The 11,374-nt window shown below is 41.8% G+C and overlaps 1 protein-coding gene across 2 annotated transcripts in view; it reads left to right on the forward strand.

Annotated features, from left to right (window-relative positions):
* Vit (vitrin) overlaps positions 1 to 11,374 on the forward strand; it is a 123,104-nt gene that overhangs the window by 48,834 nt on the left and 62,896 nt on the right. The gene's annotated exons all lie outside the window — the stretch shown is intronic.

The following is an 11,374-nucleotide window of genomic DNA, read 5'->3' on the forward strand; positions in this document are numbered from 1 at the left end:
CCATGGCTATCCATCACTCCAGCCAGGAAAAAAGGGGTGAAGAGGTGCACACTAATCCCCTCTAAAGATAAACCCAGAAAATTGAATGCACCGCTTCTACTTAAATACCCGTGGTCAGTCTTAAGGAGGAGTGGGAAATGTCTTGATTTTAAACATCCACACGCTTCACTAAAAATGAGGGACTTTATTACTAAGAAAGAATGGACAAGCAGATGTTGGGAAATCACTAGCAATACAGGACACAAATGGGAAATCTTATACTCTGGGATATGTAGATCTGTATTTGTAAGCTTAGTGGATGCTTCAGTCAAGATGTGTTTATAAAGGACCATAAAACAAAGGTTTTAGATATAGTCCCTGTTCTGCATTCCATGTTCCAAAATTGAAACTTCCTGTATAGGTTGTAAGTGCCTGGAAATCAGCAACATTAATAACTTGTAATGAAAGAGATTTACTTCATACAATGACCTTTTTTCTCTGCTCCTTTAAACCTTCCACGTGGGATTTCCTGTTGAAATGAGACCAAAAGGGCAGCCATCCATAGCCTCCTAAAATGAAATACTAAAAAGGAATCAGTTGTTTATTTATTCCTGTCAGAACCATGAGCCAAGAGGACCAGCCCTGGGGCAGATGTGTGTTCAAAACAATGATTGGGTTAATATGGAGACAAACGCACACCCAAGTATGAATTCCTTTGGGCTATTTCTAGCATCTTCATTAACTTGTATACAAAAATCATGAAAGGTTCCATGATTACCATGACAACAGTTTTCAAGGACTATGAAAATCTGTGCTAAATGACCCAAGGGCAAACCTTTCTGAGAGATCTCAGATGGATTGAATTTCTGATATACTAAATTCTAGTTTTAGTCTCAAAACCTCCCTTGCGATGCAGCATATTTAAATCAATAAATGCCTGAAGTCTCTTCTCTAATTAGAAACTCTGGCAAATCGTTAAATAAAGAAGAAAAAAGATACAATGAACGTAATAGGATATTCCCAAACCATGGGGGTAACTGATTCTTGACCTGGGGGTATTTCCAAATCATAGTCCATAGCTTGAGGCCAGATTAATTTTCATTTTTCCCTCTTCAGCACGGTCTGCAGCTGGGGTAGATAACTGATAGCAAGGAAGGCATGACGTTCATTCATTCAACAAGTATTTATTGGGTGCAGCCAAGTACCAGCATGATGTTAGACACCCAGATATGACAATGGTGATCAGGACGCCTTCCTTGCTGTCCCAGAGCTCACAATGTAGGCTGGAAAAAAAGCCAACAGGCAGTCATTCTATCATGTGTAAGTAATAGGAACAAAGGGGTAAGACTATGAGAGTGAAGCAACCAGTAAGGAGGGTTTCCCGGAGGAAATGACACATCTACAATGACAAAGCAAACGGGACCACTGCCAAGCGGCATTATAAGCAGAGAAACAAATCATGCACAAGGACTGGAGCGCAGGAAGAGCAGCAGAGTAGCTCAGTTTGGCTGAAATGGAGGAGTCAAAGGTGTTGACAGGAGAGATGCAGAGTAAGCAGGCAGCAGATTGGGAAGAGCTTTACTACCGGGTTTGGGGGTCTGGACTCCATCACAAAGCATTGAGAGTATCTCAGTGCAGATTATTTTGGTTGCAATTAACAGAAATCCAAGTCCAATTTTCTTAAGTAGAAAAGGGGATTTGGACAGGACATGGGGTGGTTCACGGAACCCAGGACAGGAAGTACAGCTGGACTCGTTTGATTGGTCCCCAGCTGGAGAAGCCGAAGGAATCAACACTTCTGCTTTTCTCTGCACATCTGCGCATCTCTCTTTCTCTTGCCCTCCCAAAGTCTTGAGAGACAGAGTCTCATTGCGTCAGCCTTTGGCTTGGCTTGACTACGCCTGCCATAACAGAGCAGCCATTTTCCCTACTCACAGGATTGTCGTTGCTTTAGGTAGTTAGACCTTTCTTGCTCCCTTCCTTTTCCTTCTTTTTCATTTTGTCTTCTCATTTCCTTACCCCTCCACACTTATTTTGTCTAACTATGAACCACAAAGACCCTCGTGGACATTGCTTAGCCCCATTTGATACCCTTTGGATCTGAAGGTGACAAGTACAAGTATGTTGAAAGCAATCTGGTATGCAGGTTTTACAAAAGGGTAAAGCAAAAAGGGGGAAAGCAATTGCAGGGATTCTCACAGATATTTCCCAGGCTTAAAGGGGACCATTTCCAAGTCAATATTTTACTTTCATGTGACCAGTTGGCTAATTTTTATTCTACCATACTTGGTTTATTTCTTTAGTTTCTACATCAAATGAAGTTTGACTCCAAACTGCTAGTTTTGAGGGGTGGAAGGTATAGAATTCAAGTTCTTTATTTATGGGAGCTTTCCCCCCTGCTTTAGCTCCTAGAAGGTTTGTGTTTTCTTGAAGATTTAGGGAGGTCCCCTCAGTGGCTTAGCATCCAAGTCACTGTTATTTTTGGTGGACAGCTCCATTGTTTCCTGGAGCACGGGGTCTTGGCAGAGGTAGGGAAAGCCCATACCTGGGGCTCCATCCTGAGAGGAATCATACTGCCTGCTGCACTGAGGTCATTTTGTTTGAAGACAGCTGCTGGGGAGTGGGGACATTCTCCCACTGGAACTACCTGCCCACTCCTACCTTGCCATCAGTCTTTGGGCTGAAAGAACCCAATCCCCTCACGGAAGGGGGATGCGGAGAGTCTGTTTCCCAAATCCCCAAGGAGGTGTTGTCTTTGAGTAATTCTGCCATTTCCTGCAACCCTGAGCTCCAGTGGCAGGAGAATACAAAAGCCTGGCCACTTTCCTAAGAGCAGTAAAAAAGGAAAAGATGCAATGGGAATTAACATGATAGTGACTTAATAAATTCCCCTGCTGTGTATTCCAAGATAAAGTTTACCTGACTGTGCTAATGGGCATTTCATCATTTATTTTAGAGGTGACTTTTTTAAGGCACTTACTGTCCTGATGGTTTGGAGCCATAAATCTAACCCTACTCAAAAGTACCTTAGTGTAGGTTTAATCAGCATAAATCTCATTAAGCAGGTTCTAAAGCAAATTACCAAAATGTGGCTGCATTTTTCTTGACTCTTTGAGGCTACAGCTAACAATAGCAAGGTTATGAATTTTAAGGACGAGCTTCATGTATATGTAGGTTACCCACTCAACACAGGCCTCCGTCAGGCACATCATATGCTTCCAAATAAATTATGTCCACCAAAGACTTTAGAAAAGTCTCAGCTTGGCAGAGTGTCTGTGCTAGAGAGGGAATAACTTGTAGCCCAAAGGAGTTAAAGACATCATAGTGTTCCTGCGTGAGGAACTTAGCAGACAGATTTCAGGCTCTTTTGTATGAGGATCGAGGAATTGCAAGCATGCAATACAGATGGAGGGTGAAAAGCAGATACATTTATTGAAGATCATAGGAAGTTGTGCTCCGGGCAACTCTGTGCCAACAAAGGATATGGCATAGACAAAAAAGTGGTGCTGGGGTGGCAGGATAGCAGAAGCACAGCACACAAATAACGGCACACAGCAGCAGTAATGGCCCCAGTAAAGCAGGCTTTTGGAATGTAGAGGATTTGCAACTCAGTCCAGCTGCCTCCCTCAGAGTCCCCAGATGTGACTGGCAGGAGTGATTAACAGAGGGTGAGTCATCTTAGGGGCTCTCAATATGTGTGCTAGTCCCAAAATTCACTCTGGTCTTAATAACATGTGTGACAGGTAGTACATACTTAGGAACCCTTAAGGAGGTTTGAGTAGGGTGAAGGTCACCAAAGGTCAGCCCAATGGATGCAACAAGCATGCGCAGATCTCCTGAGTTATTGTTATGTGGTTTTCTACCTCTCTTTGGACAGTGGAAGGAGGAACGGTTCTAGGGTGCTATTTAAAATTAAATGGATGGTCGAGTGGGTGACATACCTGTAATCCCAGCACTGGAGAGGCTGACGCAGGAGGACTGACACAAGTTCAAGGCCAACCTGAAGTGCATAACAAGACCCTGTCTCAAAAAAAAAAAGGAAAACAATTACATGGATGGAAGGGAGTGAGTGAGTGACTTCCTCAGGCCCGTTGTTTCTAACTGCACTAATAGTGCAGTGATCCATGCGTACCCACTGTTTACAGGAGCACAGTTCATAGTAGCTAAGGCTGGGAAGCAGCCTACTTATCCATCAGCAAAGTGGATAAAGATAATGTGTCATTTACACACAATGGAGCACTACTCTGCCATAAAGAAAGATAAATGAGTCATTTGGAAGAAAATAGATGCACCTTGAGACCACAACATTAAGTAAAATAAATCAGACATGCAAGCTTAAATGTTGCATGATTTTTCTTATATGAGAAACCCAAATAAATAAGGAGCAAAATAAAAAAAAAAATGGGAAGGGAATCAAGACGGAGGGAGCAGGTGAGAGGAGAGGGAAAGAGGATGAAAAAAGAAACTAAGATGAGTTACATACACGGACCAACTCCATACAAAGAATGTAAATACATACTGCAAACCTGTAATAAAAAAAAAGAATGTCCAAAAAAACACTTCATCAATAGCTTTTCCATATACGAAAAACCCTCAGAGGAGTTCCAGAAGGAATGGCCTTTAGTCCAAGAGCTGTCAGAAGTCAGAATCTCACAGGTAAAAGCCACGATTATTAACTCCACACAACTGACTGTTTACTGGCTGGCCATCCAGAAAGTCTCTGATTTCTGTAAACATCCCCAAAATACATACACAACTCATGCTTCCTGCGGGTGTGGTACTCCAAGGACTTACCACATATCTTCTGAGAGCATTTTTATTATTAGTCTGTCTTCCCAGCAAGACCAAAAGCACCAAGATTGTATGACTGGTGTCATTAAGTAATTGTTGGGTAAATGGGCAAATGAAAAACAACGAAACCACTGTGAAATAAAGCAAAATGTAGTAAATACTACCCATGAATATGAATTTAGAAAATAAGGACTCTACGGTAGTGTGCATATTGGTTTCGTAAATGAACATTCAATGAGACATGAAAAATAAGTCGAATTTTACAGGCAGAGATAGAGGGAGGCCAACTAGCTGGACCAGGCCCAGTTATCATGGTGAATAAGGACAGAGAGAGGTCGGCAGTGACAGGGATGTTGGGGTTTTGGGGTAGGGGATCCCTGGGAGATGCAACTGGAAAAGTGGGTGAGGACCCGTCAGGTAATGCTAATCTGAGAAGCTGGTTTTCTTTGCCATGCTTACAGGGTGGCGGCTGCTGGGAATTTTAGGGGAAAGAAATCTACCTAAAGAAGGTAACAATCCGCAAGCTGAACAATAAGCTATTCCCCACAGACAGCGAAGCTACATTCTGAAATATTTCCATTACACTGGAGTCTGTTGAAACAGGCTCATTCAGGGTGAAATGTACAAGCTTTAATTCACCTAGTTCTTTCAAATATGGGAACCTTAATAACTTGTACGGCACGGAAAGATTTTGCAATCAACCTTTGAGAGGGTGGATGACTCCCAGATACTGCCTTGGGCATGAAGAGGTTATTGTTCTGGGACTGGTTCGTGCACTGGACACTGATGAAGAAAAATACATGTCTATGATTGAAGAATTTGGTGTAGCGTGCATGCGGTTTCTTAGGCAGGTTCCCGTGTAGTGATTTGTAAGTAATCACCAGTGTTTACGCACGTCCTAAACAGCCAGTGCCCGCACCGGTGTGTCCCTCTCATAAATTTCTGTGTGCTCTTTCTCAGATTCTGAAAAAGGAGGAAGGTTAACTCTATAGCCCTCCTTTGGATATGTAAGGAAGAAACCAATCAGGTCACTTCTGTGTTCCTGATTTTCAGTTGAATAAACTGTACTGTGGCTAATTCTTAGAAATACTAGGAGAACAACATAAGGAAATTTGCACTAGAAAAGTTGTTTGTAGGCATTTTGGGGTGAATGTACAGATGCATGCATGCATGTGTACACACACACACACACACACACACACACACACATACACATTCATGTTTACAACCTATTTGCCATATATATCCTGCATTTGCCCCAATGGTTGTCAGTAATCTTTGAGCTCAGAAAAGCCCTATAAAAATAAACTAGAAAGGCAGAGATTGCATCTTCTCTTCTGTTATTAAAGAGGCAACCAGGTAGGCCCGGCAAAGCCTCAGGTTTACAGGCAGAAGACATGAGTTCAGGACCTTGCTCTGCCACTTACTGATACCTGAGCTTGAACAAGCCAACTTGCCTCTCTGGAAAATGAGACAATATTGTCTTTTAGGGTTTTATAAGGATTAAGTGCAAAAACATGTATTGGGATCCTTTGTAAACTAAAATAGGTCTCCTTTTTTGCTGTTGTGGAGGTTTTTTTTGTTTGTTTTGTTTTTTTGAGACAGGGTCTTGCTATGCAGTTCAGGCTGGCCTTGAGCTCACTTTGTACCCAGGTTGGCCTTGAACTGGCAACGATCCTCTTGCCTCAGTCTCGTGAGTACTGGGATTACAGGTGTGCACCACCACACCTGGCTATAGGTCACTTTTTTCTTTTTTGTGGTTCTGGGGATTGAACTCAGGGCCTTGTGCATGCTAGGCAAGCACTCTACCAAGAGCTATATCCCCAGCCCTAGGTCATTTTTTTTTTTTTGAGATACAAAATGCTGCAGCTGCCCCAAAGCTCTATGGCAATAGATAAGCTGCTCTCTGTCACTATCCTTCCGTGGAGTTTGTATGAAGGCATTTTCTTAAGCCTAGCAATGATTAGTAGAATCAACCTTCATGGACTTTTTGAAGTGCTTAAAGCTTAAGTATAGAGTTACCTGTTGAGACAAGTGCCTTTCACTGGATGCATCTTCGTAAAACTATTTTCTTTAAATGTCCTATGTTTTCCCCAACTATTGCTTATATAGATTCTTCTTATGAAATCTTTTATGACCAAAGGACAGGTTTCCTTAACATACAACGCTGTACATTTTCTTGGAATAGGCTTGGCTCAGGGACAGTGTTTTATGGCATTGGATTGTGACCTATTAACCCTACCACTGAACCAAGCTATAATTTCATAGTTTACAGAAATGCTATATCACTCTGAGGTTGGCCTCCATGTCTCCTTAGATGTTAGATTAAACCTCTGCAAAAACCAACTCTGTAACCTTTTGCAAAAGTCTGGAGCTCGCCCCATGATTTCTAGAGAATCTGCAATTTATGTCTTCATGATTTTCTCTGCTTAGCACGCCTGTGTTCCCATGGCCCTCCTGTCGTGCTCTATCCTGTAGCTCAGTTTACCAGCTCCCATAAGAAAGTTCCATGCACCTGGCATTTTATCATATTCTAGACCCTTCACTGTAGACTTTCAGGGGCCATCAAAGGAGCCACCTCCAGGAGTGGATGATCTTCCACCAGCATCATGGTCCTCTCACCCTTTCTCCCTCTCATCTCATATGCCACCCTCTTTCCCAACAACAAACCATTGCACATGCAGCCTCTCTGTGTTACCTCTCTGAACAGTTTAACCCACCCAGAGGCTCTTGGAAGCTCAGGAGGCTTGTCAAGACATTTCTTCTGGAAGGACTATTGCTGGAAAGAGTTCTAGTGAAAACAATTGCTGACGTACTGGTCATGGTGGGCCCGTGAATTTGGCTAGTTCCCGTGTGACTTTGCAATGGCAAACAGAAACACTGCAACAACACCCAGGATTCAGAGGAAGATTTATTTTACCTCATCGGGCACTGACAAGGAATCAGCTGTCCCTCAAAATGTCAGGCCGCAAAGGCTCAGGGAGGGAGGTTTTTATGGTCTGTAAAGGGGAGGTACCCAGGCAGAGTACTTGGCTGTCTTTGATTGATTCTTACAATGTGCATCACAGTGACCAGCTACGCAGCCCACTGTAACAAACAAAAGTAACAGAACTGGAACTGGAGCTGTTACCTGGGCAACTAACAGACTGAAGTCTACTGGCTGGAGGGAGAGGGCATCTTCTGCTACAACCTGACCCCTACTGAGCTCCCAGACCTCCGTGTGGACCTCTCCCCTCTACACTCACTACATTCCAGGCATTCAGACTTTTTTTCATTGTCTTCAAACCTAAGCCCATTCCTACATCACAGGTTTTGTCCTGGTCGTTCCTTCTCCCAAGACTTTGCTGACTGGCACCTTGTCATGATCTAAATAGATCATGGCAGATGATTAGGTAGAATGGAGTAGAAGGACCAAATCCTTTAGACCACCTTAAAGAGTTAGGACATTATTCTAAGGATAGTAGGAAGCCAGTGAGGAGTTTCGGATAGGAGAATGATGAAATCTGGTTCCTTTTTTTTTTTTAAGCAGCACACTGCTATTCCATAGTAAAAAACACTGGGGCAAAGGATGGTCATGCATAAAACGGAAGACACCAGGACAAGAGGATGGTATTAACAGTCCAGGCAGAAAACGACAGTGACTTAATAAGTTGGAGGTAGAGAGACATACCATATTTAGATATAGCAATGGCAAAAATTTCTAATGGATTGGTTTCATTCATTCAGCATTCTAATGAACATCAGTGAACAAAACAGAAAAATCTCTGCCCTTGTGAAGTTTATATTCTAAGAGACGAAAGAAGATGTCACTAGAACTAGGTCTTTGAAAACTTAGTAGCACTTAAACAGATGGTAAGAAAAAGAGTTCCAGGTGTGAGCAGTGACTCAGGCCAAATTTCAAACCAAAATACATTTAAGAAGTAGCAAAGACAGTAGGACAAGCCCAGAAATTCTACAGAAGGGACCCTGGAAAGTTATTAAGAATTTTTTTAACATTTCATAAAGGCACCAATAAGCTATTGATAGTTTTTGCCCCCAAAATTCAACATGATTAAAGATAATTTCTTAAAAAATTAAAGCAATGTTTTGAAAAAAAAAAAAAGTCATTACGAAGGAAGACTTGATGTGAACTGTTTACTGAGGGTCAGAGGCAATAAAAAGGATACATTCGTGTTCAAATAGTCATTTTTATTTCACTAAATTAACAATTTTTGCATAATTCTCTTAACATAGGATTTTACACTAGTTGACAATCACAGTGCAATAAAATCAAGTTTAACATCAAAACTGTTCATGCTTTTATGTTATAATAATTCTTTCTCATTAAGAGCCACCAGAAAGGCTTACAAGGGTTTCTTCTAATAATGAAGAAAAATTTTTCCCAGAAGCAATGTGGCTTGCCTAAGATCACCGCAAAGATGAATGGCAAAATAAGAAGAGTATACAGTTTGATTTGGCCTGCGACACATCTGGATTGTTGAATATGACATCACCCAATAATCACTTTTACTGTCCTGGGCAGGAAACCCAACCCACAGCAGAAGCATTTGTAGTTCTGCCCTTGAGATTCTAATTGTGCATTAAAATAGTGGGTTAGCCAATATCAGTTTTCTGTCCTGAAGTGAGACCTTTTGCCCAAGAACACTGTGAGATCAATGCAGCTGACACGTGTGTTCAGAGGCCAACACCTAAGGTAACCCCACAGGTCTAGCCATCTGGTTTGCAAGCGGTTGTTCTTTTTTCCCTGTGACTGATTCCAAAGGCCTTGGGGAGGAGCCCTTGGCAGATACCGAGACATTCTGGTGGGGGTGTGACTTGAAAGTGACGGGTAAGGTAACCTTAGGGATCCAGCTGAAGGAGCAGTGAGGACATAAAGTGACAAGCCAAGTGCAGGTCTGGGCTCCCCTGATCCTTGGAGCCTTTAGCCCAGGGTCTGCCTCACTGCCACCAGCAAATGTCCACGCAGGAAGGGATAGAAGAGGCTTTGGTCTTGCATTCTTCTAGTGTTTTTGGGGGGATTAAACTTTTCTAGAACACATAAATAAGTTCTCACCGGAGACAACAGTGGAGACGTTAACTTTCTCTCTGAATGCTAGCTGGGCATTTGCCAAATGCCACACCTGAAAATGGTGCTTGTTCAGCTGCCATACATTTGACTTGTCCTCTTAAAGAAGTCAGTTTTCTGTATTTGGTGGATAAAAGCTAGAGAAGGGGGAAGGAAATAAGAAAATGAATCTAAACAACAAAAGGGAGATAAGGAGGAGGAAAACCTAATCTGTAAGCATTGAATAGTTCAAAAACATTCAGAGGAAATTCAAAGATAAATCATTTCATCTGTGCCTGAAGAGTAATCGAAGATACTTTAATGGTTATAAACTACCTCACAAGTAAGGGAAAAATAAACCATGCTTTTCATATATAGTACTTAAAGAAGAGCTGCCAGAAAGGTACAAGTAGCTACTTTTTCCTGGCTGGACACAGACTACACTTTCCAATGATTTTGGCAATTACTCTGCTAAATGTAATTAGTTCACTCTCTCCAGCTCAATTTTCTGTAGAAATTTAACAAACATTTGACTTTTACCCACACTTTGTTGTTGCTTTTCCAAAGTTCATGAGCATATGTGTTTGATTTCATTTTTTTCACCCTGTGGGACAAATTAATGAGCTAATCCACCAATTTTGCTAATCCTGTTGGGTGGAGCTAAAGCAGATGTTATTTAAAATACTTTCTTGGCCTTAAAACAACAATAACAACAACAAGACAAGGAAACAAACAAAATCCAAATGCCCCCTCAAAGAAAGAGAACATTGATTAGCAGGATGCAAAATAGCTCCATGTGTCATTTTCCATTTCTTTTCAGTTAGCTATTTCATGGAAAATCCTACTGCATGTACTTTGTGTACCTGAAGTCTTTCAACAGATTTCGTCATTGTGTAATGCTCATATAATAAACTTCCAGATTTAACCTCATTGACTCAACCAAAAGATCTGACTGGCCTGCCAGGAGATCCAAAGTCTCAGAGTGCTGAAGTCTCACCAAAAATTTATCCCCGTTCACAAAGTTTATTCCCTCCTATTTCAAAGTATGAGAACCAAAATGAAGTCTTCCATTTTCTCTAAATCTAAGGGAGGAGCTCTCTTTGGGAATGAGTAAGTGATTTAAGGAAGAAAGGAGAACTGAACACACACTGTTACATCCAGGATCAAGCAATTAGCTAATTGGAGGTGAGAACAGAAATTTGAGGAAAGCCAAAAATTGCTTTAAAAAAATATACTTTCAGACTCAAAATAGTAAATGCAGCCTTAAATATCAAAATTGAAAAGAACAAAAAATGGAAAGGAAGCAACTTTGGCGAAGAGGAAACCTTTGTTGAGGAGAATGAAACCGACCCCTTTAAGCTCAGTGCTCTCCTTCTTAATGAAGACCCCAGGTTGCTTGAGCCTGAGTTAAACTCGGCCCCAGGAAGAGCACCATACCGGCCCCGCCCTGAGGGTGGAGTAAGAAAGGACCAATTCTAACTTCTGTTCCCGCTCCCACCAGAATGAAATGTAACTGTTCATTCAAATATACAAGGGTGTGTGTGTGTGTGTGTGTGTGTG

The sequence above is a fragment of the Chinchilla lanigera genome, unplaced genomic scaffold (genome assembly GCF_000276665.1).
Source record: "Chinchilla lanigera isolate Chin_1 unplaced genomic scaffold, ChiLan1.0 scaffold00040, whole genome shotgun sequence".
Lineage (NCBI taxonomy): Eukaryota > Metazoa > Chordata > Mammalia > Rodentia > Chinchillidae > Chinchilla > Chinchilla lanigera.